Source organism: Scyliorhinus torazame, chromosome 12 (assembly GCF_047496885.1).
Source record: "Scyliorhinus torazame isolate Kashiwa2021f chromosome 12, sScyTor2.1, whole genome shotgun sequence".
Classification (NCBI taxonomy): Eukaryota; Metazoa; Chordata; class Chondrichthyes; order Carcharhiniformes; family Scyliorhinidae; genus Scyliorhinus; species Scyliorhinus torazame.
Window position 1 is genome coordinate 85,380,887 of NC_092718.1, and position 23,328 is coordinate 85,404,214.

Sequence of the window (23,328 nt, forward strand, 5' to 3'; positions counted from 1 at the left end):
GTGGAATGTAGGTCGCTGGAGTAGCCCAGAGGCATGGGGATGAATTAAGGCCAGTGGGATATTACTCCGCCCAAATGGATGCGGTAGCGACAGGCAATCACCGACGTGTGAGGGCCTTGGCTTGCGCTCCATGGGTAATAAATGCATCAGAACCTATCGCCCTGATGGGGAAGATAATCCTCCATAGCCCTCATATTATTGTTCATTCTTAGAGGCTGGAAGACTGAAGGGTGTCTCGGGTAGTAGATGCTCAAAGTGGGAAGCTAACATTTTACCTGGGGACAGACATGTGGAAATCTGTAAAGATATGAGGGAAAATCTCGCGATAGGGTTAACAATACAAGGAACAGAGCATGAATGTGTTGTGGAAGTAGAGTAGGACACCAGTGGAGGCTTGGCGGAAGAGCCATTAGTGGGAGAGGGAGTGAGCAACTTATATGTGGACGGAGTTGGAAGTATATAGGAGGAGAGCCCATACGGCATGGGCTGTAGTGGATAGTGCAGGTGAGTTGATTGCAAGAGAACAGATCCCCGGAGACCACTCAGCACAAATAGCTGAATTAATCGCTTTAACGAAGGCCCTGGAATGGGGAAAGGGAAAGCGAATCAATGTGTACACGGACAGTAGGTATGCTTTTGGCGTAGTTTATGACCATATGACAGCTTTGAGTCAGTGAGGGTTTGTGACCTCCAGTGGAGGACACATACAGCATGAGAATTTAATCAAGGACTTGATCTTGGCCGCCCGACAGCCCTTAGAAGCAGCCGTGATTAACGTCTAGGCCCATCGGAGAATTGAGAATTAGGCGCAGCAAGGTAATAGTTGGGCTGATCAGGCAGCAATAGACCTATTAGAGCAGGAACGGGTGGGGATGCAGACTCCAGGAATAGCAGCCGTGGAGGCCGCAGGCAATGCTGATATTGATGTAAGGCAGGGGCAAGAGTAAGCACTAGTGAAGGAAAAGGGGAGATGGAGAAATAACGGAGGATGGATAGGCCATAATGGAATATGGAGGAGAGAGGGAAAGATAATAGCCCCCGAGGCCGTTCAACAATCCCAGTTAGACATATACCATGGGCAAGCGCATACAGGGAGAGACAATATGATCAACTATGAAAGGAATGTTGGTGGTGGAAGGGAATGGGCAGGGATGTGGCCAAATTCTGCCAGCAATGCATACAGTGCCCCCTGGTGGAGCCAGGCCGTCCCTGCAAGATAAAATGGGAAGTCAGCCCCCGGCCCAAGAGACCATGGAGAAATTTGCAACTAGATTTTACTGGGTTTTTCCCTCGGCTACAGGTAGAACATACTGTTTGGTGGTTGTAGATCAATTTACCTGGAGGGTGGCAGCATTCCCGTGTAAGGACGCCACCGCTAGTACCGTGGCTTTGATATTGGCTAATGAAATAATACCAAGGTGGGGGGTGCCCCTACAACTGGATTCTGACCAAGGGCCCATTTCATGGGAAAAATCATGAAGGAGGTTTGTAGGGTTTTGGGAATCCAGCAAAGGTTCCACATCCCATTGTGGTAAACCACTGTGTTCCTCTATTGAGGGTTGTACGGTAGAACCTGCACTATAGGTTCACCTGGGCCCCTGCATGCTAGCTCCGCCCAGAAGCCGGGTTACAAATATGCGTGGCCTTCAGCTCGCAGCCATTTCATCAGCTGCTGTAGGAGGCCACACTTCAGATACTAATAAAGCCTCAGTTTGAATTCAACTTCGTCTCCAGCCAAATTGATCGTGCCTCAATTTATTAGTATCTGAAGTGTGGCCTCCTACAGCAGCTGACGAAATGCGGCACTCATCCGTCGAAAAGGATGCCTAGGCTATCGTTGAGGTTGTGCGACATTGGACGCATTACCTGGCTGGCAGGAGATTCACTCTCCTCACTGACCAACGGTCGGTAGCCTTCATGTTCAACAACACGCGGTGAGGCAAGATCAAAAATGACAAAATCTTGCGGTGGAGGATCGAGCTCTCCACCTACAACTACGAGATTAAGTATCGCCCTGGCAAACTCAACGAGCCCCCAGACGCCCTATCCCGAGGTACAAGTGCCAGCGCACAGGTAGACCGACTCCGGACCCTGCACGACAGCCTTTGTCACCCAGGGGTCATTCGGCTGTACCACTTCATTAAGGCACAAAATTTGCCCTACGCCGTCGAGGAAGTAAGGACAATCCCCAAGGACTGCCAGGTCTGTGCGGAGTGCAAACCGCACTTTACCGGCCGGACCGCGCGCACCTGGTGAAGGCCTCCCGCCCCTTTGAACGCCTCAGCGTGGATTTCAAAGGCCTCCTCCCCTCCACCGACCGACACACGTATTTCCTCAGTATGATCGATGAATACTCCTGTTTTCCCTTCGCCATCCCATGCGCCGACATGACGTCTGCCACCGTCATTAAAGCCCTTAATTCTATCTTCACTCTGTTCGGCTTCCCCGCCTACATCCACAGTGACAGGGGATCCTCATTCATGACTGATGAGCTACGCCAGTTCCTGCTCAGCAGGGGTATCGCCTCCAGCAGAAAGACGAACTACAACCCCCGGGGAAACGGACAGGTAGAAAGGGAGAATGGGACAGTATGGAGGGCCGTCCAGCTGGCCCTACAGTCCAGAAATTTCCCGGCCTCCCGCTGGCAAGAGGTCCTCCCTGATGCACTACATTCCATTCGCTCATTACTTTGCACTGCTACTAACAGTACACCGCATTTTTGCCTTCCCCAGGAAGTCCACATCCGGGGTATCACTCCCAACTTGGCTCACAGCTCCAGGAACCGTTCTTCCCCGTAAACATGTGCAGCTCCACAAGGCATTTCCGTTGGTGGAAAGGCTGCCCCTGCTCCACGCAAACCCACAGTACGCCAACGTGGTGTTCCCCGACAGCCGCTGGATACCGTCTCCCTCAGGGACCTGGCACCAGCAGGTTCCGCCCTCACACCACCCCCGTCACCCCCGCGCCACCCTCCCCTCCCCCGCCGCCCCCATCACCCCCCCTAGGACTGTCCGTCCTCCCCCTGCCCACCCCCGTTGATGAAGAGGATTTTGGCACACTCCCGGAGTCAACTTCGACCATGACAGCAGCAACATCACCGGCTCCACTTCGTCTATCCCAGAGGACGATCAAGGCGCCGGACCGGCTGAACCTCTGACCGGCCCACCGGATGACCAGAGACATTTTTTTTTTCACTGTTCTGTAAATATTATAGATTGCGAATTGTATATAGTTATCCACCACCCCCGCCGGACTCAATTTTAACAGGGGGCGAATGTGGTAAACCACTGTGTTCCTATATTAAGGGTTGTATGATAGAACCTGCACTACAGGTTCACCTGGGCCCCTGCATGCTAGCTCCGCCCAGGAGCCAGGTTATAAATATGCGTGGCCTTCAGCTCGCAGCCATTTCATCAGCTGCTGTAGGAGGCCACACTTCAGATACTAATAAACCCTCAGTTTGAATTCAACTTCGTCTCCAGCCAAATTGATAGTGCCTCACCCATACCATCCTCAAAGTTCAGGAATGGTGGAGCGGATGAACCGGACGTTAAAAATAGCCTCGACAAAGCTATATTGCAGGAAGGGAGTAATTGGGTTGGGGCCCTGTCTGCAAAATTGTTGCGACAAAGAACTACCCCCACCCAGGGAACAGGTCTAGCCCCTTTTGAGTTAATGGCAGGAAGAACGATGCACTTCCCAGTGGAGGTGACAACTGGAGGGGCGGAACTTGAGATAAGCAAAGGAACTGTAGTCAAATGTATGAAAGATCTGGTAGACTGCCTGCACGTCCTTAAGGGACAGGTAATTGCACAGCAACAGCATAGAGATTGGACCAAACTGACTGGAATGGATACCCCAAAACTACCAACACCAGGGGATAGGGTCATGGTCAAACTCATGACAGGTAAAAAGGGACTAGGTGTTCGATGGGAGGGACCTTATGCAGTAATCATTACTGGACAAACATGTGCCTTAATAGACGAGAAACCCAGTCTGCAGTGGCGGCACTGGACGCAGTTGAAATCATATCCTCATGGGTACCCCCATAGTCACAAGGATTGAGAGAACCCTCCAGTGGGTTGGCAAACTCAAGGAGCAGGGGGTGGCCATGGCATTGCCAGCTGCTGCACTTGTAATAGGAATTATCTGGATTTGTGGATGGGCCACCAAAGTGGCTCAGGATATGGGACTAAGGCACAAAGAGGATGTCTACGAGGAAAGAGTGGCGATGATGCAAATGATATAATACTAATTGAGAGCCGGAAGGTGTTTGTTTATTCCCACAGATTCTATTGCTAGCACACTTTGGGACCCCACTTCATCTCTGGTTGCAGCCATCAACATCGACTGCCTCGTCGTGGACACGGAAGGAGCTGGACATTGCTGACACAAAAACCAATGATCGCATGTATACTAATGTCACACGGGTGCATCGGGCTGCTGTTAATGTAATGCGGGATACAAAGGGGAGGAGTGGTATAGATTTTTATTATGATGGGACTCAGGATGTATGCACAAACAGGGCTCTATACGTCCCTGCAGAGCAGTTTATACAAATTCCTTGCATTCCAAAATACCTGGGCCCCATATCAGTTGGGAACCCAGGATCATGGGAGTTACAAGTGATACGGAAAGCTGAGACACAGGACCTTTGCCCCCAAGCAGGATGACATTGTTTTTTAAATAGACCGATCAGAGAACATTAAATGCCATCGATGGCCCACATCGCCCGATTGTGAAACAGAAAGTTCTGGGGGACCGCCTGATAATTCACTGTGTGGATCCCTGCCAGGCACCTAGCCGTACTGACAATCATGAGATGATATGTGATAGATTAACAGCTTTGTATCGGGGAAGTGAGGTAGGCAGCCAGTCAGCACAGGAGCCCGAGAATCGGGTGGGATATCGTAGGAAGCAAGGATCCCATGGGATACGGGTGGAGACCAGACCGAAGCCTTCTACCACCACTGTGACACCGGCGACCTCTGGCTCGGTTACAACCACGAATCCAAGGATAACCCCCAAGCCCGAATGTGATGAGCATATCACTAGCCACACTATGGGACACGGATTAGTTCTGACCCTCACTGATGAATCAGTGACAATAGTATCAGGATATGAACATGTAAGAGTTATGATTAATCTCGCTAACCTACACTTACCAGTCTATTGCTCTGGTCCACTTGGAGAGGGGGACTTTGGACGGGAGTGGATTGAAAATACGTAAGCGACAACGGAGAGACATAGTGGAACTCAACGCCCAGACATTGCAGAGATAAGTGAAGAGATTGAGGTTATGAAAGGGCAAATGGGAGCTGCAGTTCAGGATATACACCAGGATGCCAAAACGGCTACAGCCCTGAGCCAGCAAGTCAAGCAGCTTGTGTGGAAGGCACTTAAACAGTTGTAGCCATATCAGACAACAATTAATGAGTTACGTCATATAACAACTATACCAAGCGAGGCAATGTGTGTGAATTGTCTGGGCATAAAGTTGTTCTAACCAATTTATCTGAGTCTATTACCATTGGCCGACATGAACTTACTCCATACAGGGGTGTGTCCATCGTGGACGCGGATGAACGCGAGCGAACTGACGATGACCAACGTTTCACCGATATGTCCAGAAAGGACTTCCTCGCATCCCGCGCTTGCGGGCCGATTGGGAAGGACTTAGGGAGGAGGCAACGCAAATTGATCACATCTGAAACAAGGTGCGGGAGCTCATCCAGACTCACACCGAGGAGGCTGCGAAATTGTTTCAGTCACAGTTAGAGCCACAGTCTCTAACATATGGAATTGGGGACTGAATACCAATATCCATTCATGGATACGTATTAGATCGCACGTTGTTGTACTTTTGCAGCTATTAATGAAGCGATAATACCTTTTAAAACTGAATAGCTAGGATGTCACTAGAGTAGTTTTACAAAATTTCTTTATTAAGGATTGAGATGAATTATAGGAAGGGTACTGAGTGATCATTATTAACCATTAAACATGTATTTTTAGGACATGGCAGTAATAAGTCATCAAATGGGATTTTGGATCGCTAACTTGACCAAAAGGATGTCACTTCTGATAACTTGTCTTTGTGAAACAATCCAGGATGCTGGTTTTGCTGTCCAGCTTCTCACAGATAATGAATCACAGCAAATTACTTGTAAGCACAGCTGTCAGGGTGAGGATCAATCATGTGCTGCTTGCAATTCTATTGGGTGAAGTTTAAACATTGCTTACAATTCTATTGGATAAGTTTAAACGTAGCAGCTTCAGGGATTGGATCGGGTCCAACTGGGGTGGGCTATTGATTTTGAAAATTGTGTAAGTACTATGTTCCGGTCTTTGTTCAGCAGAACAGATCTTGGCAGCGATGCAGGTCTGTTCTCCATGTACACGTAACAAGCTTGATTAAATAGCCATCTTGTCCAGATTGTCGATGTGTCTTTTTCGCTCTGTACTGAGTTGAGCCACAGGGAATAACCCCACGTGGAAGCTGACTCAATACACAGGTCTTGAAACCGCTCCTACACCTGCGTTCATTGTTGAGACAGATGATAGACCGTTGGTTGCAATAGTCAAGAAGCATTTCAGTGAGATGTTACTTTGCATTCAACGTCTAATGATGAAACTTCAGAGATATGACTTTGAATTAATCTATACACCTGGCAAGCACATTATGGTAGCAGATGTGGTGTCTAGAGCTACAGCAGCACAAGATGACAATTCCATTGGAGAGGATGTGCAAGTTCATATAGATGTGATTACAGAAACACTACCAATGTCGGATGTAAAGTCAAAACTGATTGTTGAAGAAACAGAAAAAGATGAAGTATTACAAATGATGATACATAATCTCAACAATGGATGGCCGAAAGGTTCATGTTCTAAGTATCATCGCACACGATCAGAGCTAAGTATAGCAAATGGTTTGCTACAGAAGCACGAGAGAATGGTAATTCGACAGTCTCTGCGCAAAGAAATGCTGCAGAAGTTTAATGAAGGTCACCTTGGAATTGAGAAATGCAAGTGAAGAGCGCGAGATACTGTATATTGCCCAGGAATAAATAAAGACATACAGAACATGGTGGAAAAGTGTACCACTTGTCAATGATATCAATATCGACAAGCTAAAGAATGAATGAAAATAGGGGATATTGTCTCAGTTCCTTGGCAAAAGGTTGGGATAGACTCATTCTACCTTGATGGGAAAGAATATTTGCTCGTCGTAGATGATTACTCAAATTATCCAGAAGTAGCACAATTATTGAGCTCATCAGCAAATTGTGTAATCATGCACAGAAAAGCAACATTTGCATGACATGGAATACCTGAGGTAGTAATGAGTGATAATGGACCATACTTCAACAGTAAAGAATGGAAGGAATTTGCACAGCAATATGATTTTAAGCATGTAACGTCAAGTCCATTGTATCCTCAATCAAATGGTAAATCAGAAAAAGGAGTTCAGATAGTCAAGCAATTACTAAAGAAGGCAATGGACAGTAAAGATGATCTATATTTAGCACTGCTAAGCTATCGATCATCTCCATTAAATTGTGGTTTATCGCCAGCAGAAATGTTGACAAATCAGAAACTACGAACAACTCTGCCATGCTATCCCAAGCAACGAGTAAATGAGACGATAAGGGATCAAATGGAATCTCAGAAGAAGAAACAACAGGAATATTATGACAAGTCTACCTGGAGTCTGACACCTTTGATACCAAATGACATGGTGAGAGTGGAGGATCCTGATGGCCGGTCAAAATGTGCCAAGGTATCACAGAAAACAAGTCCAAGGTCATAGAAAGAATGGATGCGCACTCCTAAAAGTGAAACAACCTGCTGCTGAACAGCAAGGCGACAATGTATATGAAAGTTTACATTTGTCGAAACTGACACAAGCAGTGAATGAGTTAAATGTCAATATACAGAATGATGTTCAGAACAGTGATACAATCATAGTCGATGTACCTACAGAAGTTCAGAACTGTCACACAGATTCAGCAAATTTACCAAAGTTGAGATGGTTGACGAAAAATGGAAAGAAACCGGTACGGTTAGATCTGTGAATGGACAATAAAAATGATGTAAAATACATTGTTATGCACATCATATGTAATATTTACTGAAATAATATATTGTATGTTTTCTTTCAAATCTCAAGGAAGGGGGATGTAGTTATATGCATAAGCAAGTGTTTGTGTAACTATGTATAGCCTCTGACCAACAGGTGTCAGGCAAATGACACTGTAACCTGGGGGAACTCTGTAGGAGAAACCATCGTGGTCAGTTGTGATTGTATTAGTTCCAGTTTGATAGCATTAGTTTCCTACTCAGTAATTGTCTCTGTAAAAGAACATAACAGTCAGGGTTCATTTCCAAGTGTTGCAGGGTACTCTTATAGAGGCGATGGAGGTGCAAGAGGAGTTTCTTGCATTGGAGCACTGTTCCTGGTGGGGTTGAGATCCTGCTACATGCCTTGTCATCCCTCCTGGATTCGGGAGAGAGAGAAGAGGACCAAGAGTGGAATAGCATTGAGCCCGGTCCTTGACAAGAGATGGCGGAAGGTTTCCCAAGTGAGTTTGAAAATTGGTAGCCATGTTTTGATAATCTTAATTTGGAAGTTCTGCGTATCAAACTCAGTGAAACACAACACATCCTGTCTTTTGAGGTCTGGTCAGTTCAACCTACCACTCACTGGTCCTGTTTTGTCCTGTTTCTGATGCTAGTCATGAGGTGTTGGAGGTGACCAAACTTGTCGAATTATCTCCCCTGGCTGGGACCTAAGTTGTGGACAGCTGGGATGAGATAGCATCGTGGAAATGATGATGTCTTGTGCTTCAATCATTGGAAACTTTGAGAGATCTTGAAGAGAGTTTGTTGATCCTGTTTTATTCTTGACTTCTGCTTTCCTCATGCATCTGGGAAGATAACTTTACCCTGAGGGCTGCCCTACAATTCATTGTTATTCTGGACATTGCTCCATGTTGATCATGTTGTTTGCTTAATGCTGTGTCTTTTCTTCTATACATGTTCCTTAGTGTCTCCCCCGTCTCGTTTAAAGGTAAGATGAGAAGAGTCAGAGTGGCGCGATGGTGAAGGACCCTGGGTCAACTTGGACTTGCTGCCACCGATCCTCCGTTCACAATTTTGTAGTCATGTGATTGATGTTGATTCTGTCCTGGGACCGGATGGAGGTTGGATCGTGTTGTGGGATGAGTATGTAATTCACCCTTAGTCCTGGGGTTCTCGTGGATTTTTCTTTAGTTCTTTTTGTAGTGCTGAGTGTGATGTATCTCTATGTTGTTGACTCTATCCTGCATTGGTACAGACGGGTCTTATATCTGTGGGAGGAACATGTTGGGAAAATTGTTCTGAATTCACCCTGCCTTGTCTGTTCCTATGTTTGCAGTGTTTCTTGTTCTGTGCTGTACCTGTTTTGCTTTCTATTGACAAACTACTTTCTTCTTGTTTTATTGTGATATTTGTAAAAACTTAAAAAGCCAATAAAAACACTTTTTTTAAAAACTGAAAGAATTGGATTATGATACAATATGTCCTTTACTTAGCTTTACAATTACACGTAGATATTTAAGATTAGCACAGATTACGAAGAGCATCTTAACATGCAATGGTCTCATTAACACACAAGTCCCTTTTAAGCAGACAAGATGATTGTGTTCAAATATCCGCACTCCGCTCTGCACACATGTTACTGTCTATTGATTTCTATTCAGAATCACCCAGACGATTTTCAGGTGACAGTTTCCAAACTCCACTCCCAAAAACACACTTTAAAATCTTTGTTTATCATGAAGATTTTCATTCGTGGTTTGCATTCTGAAATCCAGTCCATCTTTTCCAAAAGTATCTGTGAAACAGAGCTTCTGCTCCACTTTTAGCAGGTAATCCATTCCAGAATTTCCACCCACTTCTTTAGGATTTCTTTGTCGTGACTGCTGCCCAAATGATTCACAATTGCTTTAATTCTCAAATCCCAGACTGTATTAAAATGGCATCAAACATTTCATTCATCACTGAAGTCTGCTGTCCCACTTTAAATGTAGTTACTGCCATTGCCCCATTTACTTAGAACACCTTGTGTACTCTTCCTTGAATTCTTCTGAACAATACCTTCCTCTCTGTTCACTTCAGTCGACACAAATGTGCTTTCAGCCCCAATTCCCTGGTTACTTGGATTGCATCTTTTCAACTTCCTTGTCCTGTCCAGCTTCACCTGGCAGAGTTGAGAGAGGTTCACTCCCCAGTGTCCTTTCTCCAACTGCAATGTACCCACTCTAACTTGAAAAGCAATTTTTTTCCTTAAAAGGGCCTCCAGGTGCTAAGCAACATTCACCACTGCTGGACTATTATTCTTCACGCCATTGCCCATTCGATGCAGAATAGAATCACAATTGGAACTTAATCAACGCTCACATATACAAACACCTTTGTCCAGCATGAATCTAACTATAAGTTTTACCCTCCCAGGCATAGAAAAATTAAATGAAACTTATTTAAAGCGATACTTTATTTCAAATGTTCACCAATAAAAATGTAAATCGTTCAAAACTACTTTTTTTTCATTAGTTTGTGACCCCCATTAGAGAGATTTATCTTCATGAATGAGATCGATAACTACCAATGTCAGAACTGAGGGAGTACTGTACTGTCAGAGGACCAGTTCTGAGAGTGCTGTATTTTCAGAGGGTGAGTACTGAGAGAGAGTACTGCACTGTTGGGAGGGTACTTATTGAGGGACTGCTGCACTGTTGGAGGTTCCATACTGAGGGAGTGCTATTCTGTCAGACAGTCAGTAGCAAGGGAGTGCTGCACTGTTGGAGGACAGTACTGAGAGAGTGCTGCACTGTCAGAGGGTCAGTACGAAGAAGTATGCACTGTTGGAGGACAGTACTAAGGGAGCACTGCACTGTCTGTAAACAGTGCTCCTGTCTCCCCTATCAAAACAATATCTTGTGCACAGATATTGTCTACTTCTGACAATAAAGATGATTATTATTATTGTTGTTGTATTTGAGAAGCAAAGCAGCAATGATACATCAGTACTAGTGACAGGAAGCTGTAACTGCAATGTGACATGTTTACACAGGAATTATGACGTGGTCGCAGGAATGCACAACATTAAATAACAAATTTGAGCGAAGAACTTTGGATCAAAATAAGGGGCGTCATTCCCCGACCCCCCAGAGGGTCGGAGAATGGCCGTTGGCCGCCGTGAATCCCGCCCCCGCCGGTTGCCGAAGTCTCCGAAGGGAGAAAAGTCGGTGGGGCGTTAATGTCGCCGCTGCCGTCGGAGAATGTCACGGGTCTGCCAAGGCAGCCGATTTTTGGCCTGCCGATATTATCCCTTCCGGATGGGCCGAAGTCCCGTCGAAGTGATGACCGTTCACGTCGACGTAAATTAAACCTCCTTTTCATCGGCGTGACCCTGTGCTCCAGGTTCACGCCGACCAGCGTGGAGGTGAGTGACGGCCTGGGGGGTTGGCTCTGGGCAGGCGATGGCGTGGCCGCAGTCTGAATGTGTGAGGAGAGGTGTGTCTCGGGTTGTGTGTGTGTGTGCGGCGGGGGGGGGGGGGGGTGGTTAGAGTAGGCTGGGCTCCGGGGGAGTGCCGGGAGGGGGTCCATGCCGGGCAGGGGGATGTGGGGGGGTCCGTGCCGGGGAGGGGGATGGGGGGTCCGTGCCGGGGTGGAGGTTGGGGGGGAGTCCGTGCCGGGGTGGAGGTTGGGGGGGGGTCCGTGCCGGGGTGGAGGTTGGGGGGGGTGTCCGTGCCGGGGAGGGGGATGGGGGGTCCATGCCGGGGTGGAGGTTGGGGGGGGTCCGTGCCGGGGTGGAGGTTGGGGGGGGGGTCCGTGCCGGGGTGGAGGTTGGGGGGGGGTCCGTGCCGGGGAGGGGGATGGGGGGTCCGTGCCAGGGTGGAGGTTGGGGGGGGTCCGTGCCGGGGTGGAGGTTGGGGGGGGTTCCGTGCCGGGGAGGGGGATGGGGGTCCGTGCCGGGGTGGAGGTTGGGGGGGGTCCGTGCTGGGGTGGAGGTTGGGGGGGGTCTGTGCCGGGGTGGAGGTTGGGGGGGGGTTCCGTGCCGGGGTGGAGGTTGGGGGGGGGTGTCCGTGCCGGGGAGGGGGATGGGGGGTCCGTGCCAGGGTGGAGGTTGGGGGGGGGGTCCGTGCCGGGGTGGAGGTTGGGGGGGGGGGGGGTCCGTGCTGGGGAGGGGGATGGGGGTCCGTGCCAGGGTGGAGGTTGGGGGGGGGGGGTCCGTGCCGGGGTGGAGGTTGGGGGGGTGTCCGTGCCGGGGTGGAGGTTGGGGGGGGTCCGTGCCGGGGTGGAGGTTGGGGGGGGGTCCGTGCCGGGGTGGAGGTTGGGGGGGGGTTCCGTGCCGGGGAGGGGGATGGGGAGTCCGTGCCGGGGTGGAGGTTGGGGGGGGTCCGTGCCAGGGTGGAGGTTGGGGGGGGGTCCGTGCCGGGGAGGGGGATGGGGGGTCCGTGCCGGGGAGGGGGATGCGAGGGCAAGTGAGTTGGTCCACCTGCCCAGGTGCCAGCCTCCAACAGTTGGACCCATGCTGTCCATGCCACCTGGCTGGGGGGAGGAGGGGATATGGGCAATGATGACATGTCGTTGTTCCCCTCCCCCCCACCAGGCCGTCATGTTTTCCGATCATCCAGCGATGTTGGCCGCCGTGGCGGCAGCCGCTATTGTCTATGTTGCCCTGGATCAGGAGGAGGAGGAGCGTGCCAGAGAGGCGGCGCAGGCTGCCGCAGAGGGACAGGCGGCAGCCGCCCAGGCTGGAGGGACACCTGACCGACAGGACGAGGAGGGGGAGGAGGACGTCGTGGCCCCACGGCAACGGAGGCACCCGAGGGCGCCCCGTGTGTACCGGCCCCGGCAGTCATACCAGGACCTCACGGACCGGGAATGCAGGAGGAGACTCCGGATGAGGCGGGAAACCGTGGCACACATCTGCCACCTGCTGGCACACCTGTCACCGCGTGGCACTGGCGGGGGACACCCTCTCCCCGTGTCCGTCAATGTTACGGTGGCCCTGAACCTTTATGTAGCGGGGTCATTCCAGGCACCGAGTGGGGACCTGTCCGGCATATCGCAGACATCGGTGCACCGGTGCATCCGGGCAGTGACAGATGCCCTATATGCCATGGCGCACCGCTACATCCGCTTCCCCGTGGACCGGGCCAGCCAAGATGCCTGGGCCGTGGGCTTCTCTGCCGTGGCCGGGTTCCCCATTATCCAGGGCGCGATCGATGGGATGCACGTCGCCGTGCGGCCACCTGCAGATAACAGGACCGTGTTCACCAATAGGAAGGGGACCTATTCGATGAACATACAGGTGGTCTGCGACCACCGCATGATGATCCTGCACGTCTGCGCCCGTTACCCAGGCAGTGTACACGACTCATACGTGTTGTCGCAGTCATCCAACCCCGGCATGTACGAGGGACGCCATCCCCGGCTGAGGGGCTGGTTGCTGGGCGACAGGGGCTACCCATTGCGATCGTGGCTGATGACGCCTATACGGAGGCCACGCAATGAGGCGGAGAACCGCTACAATGATGCCCATGTGGCGACAAGGGGAGTGATAGAGAGGTGCTTTGGCGTGCTGAAGATGCCCTCCAGTATCGGTCAGATAGGGTCGGCCGCATCATTGTGGTGTGCTGCGTCCTGCACAACATAGCCCAGCAGAGGGGCGATGTGCCGCAGGCAGAGGAGGGCGGAGTGGAGGAGCAGCAGGAAGAGGCGCAGTCCTCCCCAGATGAGGGGGATGGGGGTAATGGTCAGGGCAGACGGGGTAGACACAGGCGGGTGGCTGTCCACCGTTACCGGCTGGCCCAGCGGGCACGGGACAGACTGATAGCCGCCCGCTTCACTGACTAGATGGGCATGGGAATCGGGTAGTATGGCCACAGACCGCAACCCCACCCACCCGTATGCACACCACCCCCCCCCATTGCCGATCCAGCTGCGGCACAACGGGCCGGGCTCATACAGTTGCGGGTGGACATGTGTCTATTGCAGGCCATGGAGGATGCTGACAACCCGCCCTGCGGTGAGCTCCTGGCTCTACACCGTTGGACTATGTCTGACCCATGGCCACAGTACCACCATCCACCTGGACCATCACTGCATGCGGCTGTGACACTGCAGCGCACGGTCCCGTCCTCTGCCCAGGGGATGTTGATGGCGGCCCAGGGGGAAGGGGGCAGACTCACCTGGGGCTGAGGTAAGACCACCCCTCACACACACACTTGCGCTCAACGTACATGACACCCCCGCATGCTTTGGACAGAGTTTAAAGGCAGCTTCTGTAGGTGTAACATTGACTTTAATAACCAAAGGAGTTCATGCACGTGCCCTAGCCCCTAACACTCATCTGTGCCCTGCACCCGTGCCAACTTACTCAGTGTCTAATTGTTTGGCCTTACGGGCCCTTTGACTAGGTCTACGTGGTTCCCCAGACGGTACAGCAGAACTGGAGGTGGACTCCTGTGATTCCTGCCCTCTGACACTGGATCCCTTTGGCGGCCGTTTCCTGGGGCGTCCTGGCCTAGATGGGCCAGGCTGCGGCCCGGGCGACTGGGATGGCGAGCTGCCAGCCTGTCCTGCCCGTTGCCCACCCGATGCACCTGGGACGGAAGGGGGGGAGTCCGAGGTGTCGCGGTGTACCGGGACCTCCCCTACAGGGGGACCAGGGACGGACCACACCACCTCCTCCTCCCTCGGGGTGCCCGATGGCCCCCAGGCCTCTACATGGGTGGGGGATGCGAACGGACTGGCCATCCGACGCCCCCCCGACATCTGGCTGCCTGCTTTCTCAGCTATTAAACGAACAATCGGATAGCCCTCTCTCCATGTTCATACTAGGCCCCCCGTGTCTGGCAGAGTTGGTGCACTGCTTTCCTGGTGGATAGCAGGTTAAAGTCCATTTGGAGCTTTTTCCTCTCCGCCAGAAGCTCGACGATTGGGGTCTCAGAGTATCTTCTGTCGACATCCAGGAATGAGTCGATCAGTTGTACCGAGCCGGCTTCTCGTCCCCATCTCTATGAACCTTGTGGGCTATAATCTATCCCCCAATCACTGCCTTCAGTGCCTCCCAGAACATAGAAGGTGAGACTTCCCCATTCTGGTTGTTAGTGATGTACTCGCCTATGGTCTGTGGTGTTTTCTGGCATAAGACCTTGTCAGCTTTTGTGAGGGCCTCGAAGAATCCAGCACGAGTTTTAAGGATACAAAGTAATAACATTTATTTACAATAACATATATATATATATAACAGCAGCAGCAACTTCCCTTGCTGCACACTCCTTCCTGCTGTTTCCAAACTGGCCAGCTTTATTTATACTTGGAGTTTACTAATGGTTTCTCCACCCCCCCTCATTGGGGAAGTGTGGTAGTATGCATTAGGGGTCATGTGGGACTGTGAAGCCGTGATGCCATTGGCTGACAGATCCCGGGTCCTGGTTGGCTGTTGATCTCTAGCTCCGCCCTGAAGGCGGAGTATAAGAACCAGGAGTTCTCCCCGCAGCTCCAGTCTGTTGCTGAACTGCGGGGAACAAGTCATGCTTAATAAAGCCTCATCGACTTCATCTCTATTCGTCTCTCGTGCGTCATTGTGCGCTACAATTTATTAAGCGTGCTTAAAGGACTATGGAGCTCAGGATCGTCCCGGAATGCCTGAGGATCAGCCCCCACGCAGTGAACTCAGCAGCAATTTTTAAACACTGGCAGACTTGTTTCGAAGGCTACCTCCGAACGGCCCCCGGCCGGATCACAGAAGACCAGAAACTGCAGGTCCTGCATTCGAGGGTAAGCCCGGAAATTTTCCCTCGAATAGAAGACGCAGAGGATTTCCAGACGGCGTTTGCAGCACTAAAGAGCGTCTACATTCGCCCAGTGAACCAGATCTACGCACGCTACCAACTCGCAACGAGACGGCAAAGTCCCGGAGAATCGCTAGACAAATTCTACGCCGCGTTGCTAATTTTGGGACGGGCCTGCAGCTGCCCGCCGGTAAACACGGCTGAACACACGGACATGTTAATTTGCGAAGCGTTTGTGGCAGGTATGAACTCTCCCCAAATCCGCCAAAGACTTTTAGAAAAAGAGTCGCTAGGACTCTCAGAGGCACGGGCCCTTGCAGCCTCCCTAGATGTGGCCGCGCAAAATGCCCGCGCGAACGGCCCCGACCGCGCGGCAGCCCCGTGGGCTCCGTGGACCCCCGTCGGGACAAACCCCTCCCCCTCACAGGCTTGCGCGGTTAAAGCGCCAGATCATCCCGGGGGGGCCCGCTGCTATTTCTGCGGCCAGGTGTAACACCCCAGGCAGCGCTGCCCGGCCCGCGCAGCAACTTGCAAAAGCTGCGGGGAAAAGGGCCATTTTGCGGCTGTGTGCCGGTCCCGGGGGGTCGCCGCTGTCCCCAGAGAAAAAAGAGTCCAGCGCATCCCAAACGCTCCCCAACCCCCCCCCCCCAGCGCCCCATGTGCGACCCGCAGGCGCCGCCATTTTGGGTCCCGGCCACCGCGAGGGGAGGATGGGTGCCGCAATCTTGTGACCCCCCAGCCATGTGCGATGCATGGGGGCGGCCAATTTGTCCACCCCCACCACCATCTTGGGACCCCCCAGCCATGTGCGATGCGTGGGGGCGGCCATTTTGTTCACCCCGCCGCCATCTTGGACGACAACAATGGCCCCCAGCATCGACGGCTCCACGGGGTTCGAAGAAGACGCTGAGACACTGCGACCACGTCTGGCCTCGGTGACGCTGGACCAAGCACGGCCCCGGACGCTCCAGACGACGACAACAACGGTGCTCATCAACGGACACGAGACACCATGCCTGATTGACTCCGGGAGCACAGAAAGCTTCATCCACCCCGACACGGTAAGACGCTGTTTTTTGACCATCCGTCCCAGTACACAAAAGATTTCCCTAGCTGCAGGATCCCACTCCGTACAGATCAAAGGGTTCTGCATAGTGACCCTAACGGTGCAAGGGAGGGAGTTAAAAAACTACAGGCTCTACGTCCTTCCCCAACTCTGCGCGCCCACATTACTGGGATTAGACTTCCAGTGCAACCTGCAGAGCCTAACATTCCAATTCGGCGGCCCAATACCCCCACTCACTATCTGCGGCCTCGCAACCCTCAAAGTTGAACCCCCATCCTTGTTTGCAAACCTCACCCCGGATTGCAAACCCGTCGCCACTAGGAGCAGACGGTACAGCGCCCAGGACCGGACATTTATTCGGTCCGAAGTCCAGCGGTTGCTGAAGGAAGGCATAATCCAGGCCAGCAATAGTCCCTGGAGAGCACAGGTGGTAGTAGTAAAGACAGGGGAGAAGCAAAGGATGGTCATTGACTATAGCCAGACCATCAACAGGTACACGCAGCTAGATGCGTACCCTCTCCCCCGCATATCCGACATGGTCAATCGGATTGCCCAATATAAGGTCTTCTCCACCGTGGACCTCAAGTCCGCATATCACCAGCTCCCCATCCGCCCAAGTGACCGCAAGTACACAGCTTTCGAGGCAGACGGGCGACTATACCACTTCCTAAGGGTCCCATTTGGCGTCACAAACGGGGTCTCGGTCTTCCAATGGGAGATGGACCGAATGGTTGATCAACACGGGTTGCAGGCCACGTTCCCGTATCTCGACAACGTAACCATCTGCGGCCACGATCAGCAGGACCACGACGCCAACCTCCAAAAATTCCTCCAGACCGCTAAAGCCTTGAACCTCACATACAACGAGGACAAGTGCGAGTTTAGCACAAACCGGCTAGCCATCTTGGGATATGTAGTGCGCAATGGGATAATAGGCCCCGACCCCGAACGCATGCGCCCCCTCATGGAATTTCCCCTCCCCCACTGCTCCAAAGCCCTGAAACGCTGCCTGGGCTTCTTTTCATATTACGCCCAGTGGGTCCCCCAGTACGCAGACAAGGCCCGCCCCCTAATACAGACCACTACCTTCCCCCTGTCGACAGAGGCTCGCCAGGCCTTCAGCCGTATCAAAGCGGATATCGCAAAGGCCACGATGTGCGCCATCGACGAGTCCCTCCCCTTCCAAGTCGAGAGCGACGCCTCCGACGTAGCTCTGGCGGCCACCCTTAACCAAGCGGGCAGACCCGTGGCCTTTTTCTCCCGAACCCTCCACGCCTCAGAAATCCGCCACTCCTCAGTGGAAAAGGAAGCCCAAGCCATAGTGGAAGCTGTGCGACATTGGAGGCATTACCTGGCCGGCATGAGATTCACTCTCCTCACTGACCAACGGTCGGTAGCTTTCATGTTCGATAATGCACAGCGGGGCAAAATTAAAAATGACAAGATCTTAAGGTGGAGGATCGAGCTCTCCACCTTCAACTACGAGATCTTGTACCGTCCCGGAAAGCTGAACGAGCCGTCCGATGCCCTATCCCGCGGCACATGTGCCAACGCACAAATAAACCGTCTCCAAACCCTCCACGAGGACCTCTGCCACCCGGGGGTCACTCGGTTCTACCATTTTATAAAGTCCCGCAACCTCCCCTACTCCATGGAGGAGGTCTGTACAGTCACTAGGAACTGCCACATCTGCACAGAGTGCAAACCGCACTTTTTCAGGCCGGCTAGAGGGCACCTGATCAAGGCTTCCCGCCCCTTTGAACGCTTCAGTCTGGAGTTCAAAGGGCCCCTCCCCTCCACCGACTGCAACACATACTTCCTGACGTGGTGGACGAGTACTCTCGTTTCCCTTTCGCCATCCCCTGCCCCGACATGAAAGCGGCCACAGTTATTAAAGCCCTTAGCACCATACTCACACTGTTCGGTTGCCCCGCATATATCCATAGCGACAGGGGGTCCTCCTTCGTGAGTGACGAGCTGCGCCAGTTCCTGCTCAGCAAGGGTATAGCCTCGAGCAGGACGACCAGCTACAACCCCCGGGGGAACGGGCAAGTAGAGAGGGAGAACGGCACGGTCTGGAAGACCGTCCTACGGTCCTACGGTCCAGGGATCTCCCAGTTTCACGGCGGCAGGAGGTCCTCCCGGACGCTCTCCACTCCATCCGGTCGCTGCTGTGTACCACCACTAACCAAACGCCTCATGAGCGCCTCCTTGTCTTCCCCAGGAAGTCCTCCTCTGGAACGTCACTGCCGACCTGGCTGGCGGCCCCAGGACCCATCTTGCTCCGGAAACATGTGCGGGCGCACAAGACGGACCCGTTGGTCGAGAGGGTTCACCTCCTCCACGCGAACCCGCAGTACGCCTACGTGGCGTACCCCGACGGCCGACAGGACACGGTCTCCCTGCGAGACCTGGCGCCCGCCGGCAACACGCACACACCCCCCTCACCAATCACCCCCTCCCTGCCACCGGCGCACCCCGCGACCGCCCCCTTCCCGGGAGGATCAGTTCTCCTCCCATGTCCGACCAGGAGTAAAGCAGAAGCAGACACCGTAAAGCTCCCGGAGACGACAACGCTGGAACAAGCACCTGCACCACCACCGGGGCTGAGGCGATCGACAAGGGAGACCAGACCGCCCGCTCGACTCGTGGCATCGGTGTAACACAAGAATGTTATGGACTTTAACGAGAATGTTTTTTTTGTTCTTCCTACAAATATTGTAAATAGTTCACAAACCCTGTACATAGCCCAGTTTAGGGCAAAGTGTAGGGCACTGTAATGACATGCAAAAGTTTTTTTCTCCTCCCAGGACCAGCCTTGTAAACCCCTACCACCATGCGAAGCACCACCCCGCCGGGTTCATTTTAACAAGGGGTGAATGTGGTAGTATGCATTAGGGGTCATGTGGGACTGTGAAGCCGTGATGCCATTGGCTGACAGATCCCGGGTCCTGGTTGGCTGTTGATCTCTAGCTCCGCCCTGAAGGCGGAGTGTAAGAACCAGGAGTTCTCCCCACAGCTCCAGTCTGTTGCTGAATTGCGGGGAACAAGTCACGCTTAATAAAGCCTCATCGACTTCATCTCTATTCGTCTCTCGTGAGTCATTGTGCGCTACAGGAAGCTCATACTCCCACAGGATTGTGGGATTGTCATTAGTCCCCAGCCAATGCTAAGTAGGCAGGTTATAACATCCCTCCCCCCCCAAAGTCCAAGGAATCCACCGAAGACCCTGGCGAAGGAGGGCTTCGGACTAGTTTTGCCGCAGGCCGGACACCATTTGCACGCGGCGCTGGATCAGGCGGCATGTAACGAGACGGAGACCGGCGCTTCCGTGATGAACGGCGCAACGGTTGTACATCCACGGCCCGTGGACCCGAGGATTCCCCCTCTGATGCATCCTGTGTCTCCATCTCGGAGTCAGAGTCTGCTGCCTCCGTCATGTCAGCGTCTCTATCTCCATTCGGTTCTGTAACGACCTGCGCAGGTTTCGAGTGAGGCACCAGTGGAAGATTGTGAGGACTACCTTCCCTTGTCTCTGGTCTCTGCGGCTGTAGAAATTAGCTCCGGGGGCGGGGAATCTTTTGAGGGAATAGTCTTCTGGACCGAACGTGGTCTACATGTTTGCGCTGGAGACGACCCTGGGCTTGCACCTGGTAAGATATAGGGCCCATTTGGCGAAGGATTACACCTGGATCCCACTGGGCTCCACCAGCATAATTCCGAATGAACACTGGGTCACCGGGTGCAAACTGCCGAATCGGCCGATGCCGAGAAAATCCCTGTCCCTGCCGTTCTTGTGTGCGGCGTACTTTTGCGCCAATGTCCGGGAAAACCATACTAAGGCGGGTGCGAAGTCTCCGGCCCATTAGGAGTTCTGCGGGAGCTACCCCAGTCACCGCATGGGGGGTGGTCCAATACGTAAACAAAAAGCGAGCCAGTCTCGTGTCCATTGATCCGGAAGACTGCTTCTTTAGGCCTCTTTTGAATGTTCCTGGCAAATGGAGCAGTTTTGGGCCACTTTCTCAATGTCGGTGTCGAGGCCTGGCCACCAGACATAACTCTGGGCCAACATTTTCATTTTGGTCACACCTGGATGCCCATTGTGCAAGTCTGTTAGTATCAGCTCCTGGCCTTTTTCCGGGACAATCACACGCGTCCCCCACAAGAGGATGCTGTCTTCCATGCTGAATTCTGACAGCTTGGAGGAAAATGCCCGCAACTCGCCTGGGAGCTGTCTATGCTGCCCACCATACAGGACTATGTGCCGAACCTTTGACAGGACTGGCTCCATCTGGGTCCACTCACGGATCTGTGATGCCGTGACAGGCAAGGTGTCCATAAAATTTAGGGTTGCAACCACCTCACCGGTCGTGGGGGTCGACATGGGGCCGGTCGACAAAGGCAATCGGCTCAGTGCGTCGGCATTTGCTATCTGCGTACCTGGTTTGTGCTCCAGAGAATACTCGTATGCAGCAAGCAACAACGCATAATCAAAACGTCATCTAAGTAGACAGCAACACGTGGTAAACCTCTCAAAATGCCCTCCATAACACGTTGAAAAATAGCGCAGGCAGAGGATACTCCAAAGGGCAACCGTGTATATTCATACGGGCCCCGGTGTGTATTAATCGTTACATATGGTCGGGAGGCAGGGTCCAGCTCCAACTGCAGGTAGGCATGACTCATATCTAATTTTGTGAACGAGAGTCCACCTGCAAGCTTCGCGTAGAGATCCTCTATGCGAGGCATTGGATATCGGTCGAGTCGGGAAGCCGTATTCACTGTAGGTTTATAGTCGCCACACAAGCGAACTGTGGCATCTGGCTTCATTACTGTGGCATTTTGCCCAGTCAGCAAAACGGACGGGCCTGATAATACCCAAACTCTCCAAACGAGTGAGCTCCCCTTCTACCTTCTCGAGCAAGGCGTAAGGCACCGAGCGCGCCCGGAAATAGCGCGGTGTGGCTCCTGGTTCGACTTGGATACAGGCTACGGCTCCTTTTATTTTCCCCAAAGCAGGCTGGAATACATCTGGGTATCGTCCTAGCACCTCAGTCAACCCTTCAGAAATTGTTTGGAGGATGTGCTGCCATTGCAACCGCAAATGACGCAACCAGTCCCACCCCAACAGGCTGGGCCCATGGCCGCGCACCACGATAAGTGGGAAACGCCCCTCCTGGCGTCCATAAACAACAGTATTCATTGTAGTTCCTGCAATGTCCAGTGGTTCCCCCGTGTAGGTGGCCAACCTGGCCTGTGAGTCGGTTAATGTAAGGGTCTGTATACCCTGCTTGATGCGGTCGAATGTCCTCTGGGCGATCACGGAGACCGCTGCGCCAGTGTCCAACTCTATCTCAAGCGGGTGGCCATTGACCCGTACTGTCACCTTAATGGGGGCCACATGGAGAGCTGCCACATAATGGAGCTGCAGGCAGTCGTCCTCCGTCTCCACATCCTCAGGAGTAGTCGCCGCATTTCATCCACATAGAAAGGTACAGCCCCTGGTCTGGTCCCAGTTACGGCCCCTGGGCTGGTCCCAGTTTCGGTCGGAACGACGGCACCTCTGGTGCCCCCAGGACCGCCGTCCGCGACGGGGTCGGCGCCTACAGGTCTGCCACGGACATGGCTCCTCATCCATTGGTTCTGGAGAAGGCTCCCTTCGGGGAGGAATGTCCGACGGCCACTGGCCGACGGAGGTGACAGAAGTAGGCTGACAGCTCCAGGGTCCCAGGTTCGATTCCCGGCTTGGGTCACTGACTGTGCGGAGTCTGCACGTTCCACCTGTGTGTGCGTGGGTTTCCTCTGGCTGCTCCGGTTTCTTTCCACAGTCCAAAGATGTGCAGATTAGGTGGATTGGCCTTGCTAGATTAACCTTAGTGTCCAAAAAGGTTGCCATGATGTGGAGATGCGGGCGTTGGACTGGGGTGAGCACAGTAAGAAGTCTTACAACACCAGGTTAAAGTCCAACAGGTTTGTTTCAAGTCACTAGCTTTCTCAGGTGAGGAAGAAGCAGTGCTCCGAAAGCTAGTGATTTAAAACAAACCTGTTGGGCTTTAACCTGGTGTTGTAAGACTTCTTACTGTCCTAAAAGGTTGGGTGGGGTTATTGTGTTATTGGGATAGGGTTGTTGTGTGGGCTGGGGTAGGGTGCCCTTTCCAAGGGCCAATGCAGACTCGATGGGCCGAATGGCCTCCTTCTGCATTGTAAATTCTATGAATCTATGAATCAACGTATGGAGGTCGTGTATACAGTGTGCTACGACGCTTTCCAGGGAGCGGAGCATCGCGAAAGCGGCGCCAGCCCCCGATTTTGACGTCATGGGGGATTCTCAGCCCGGTCGCCGAACGCGATTTTGGCGTCGGGGATCGGAGAATCCAGCCCAGTATTTCCAGTGATATGACCCTCGAT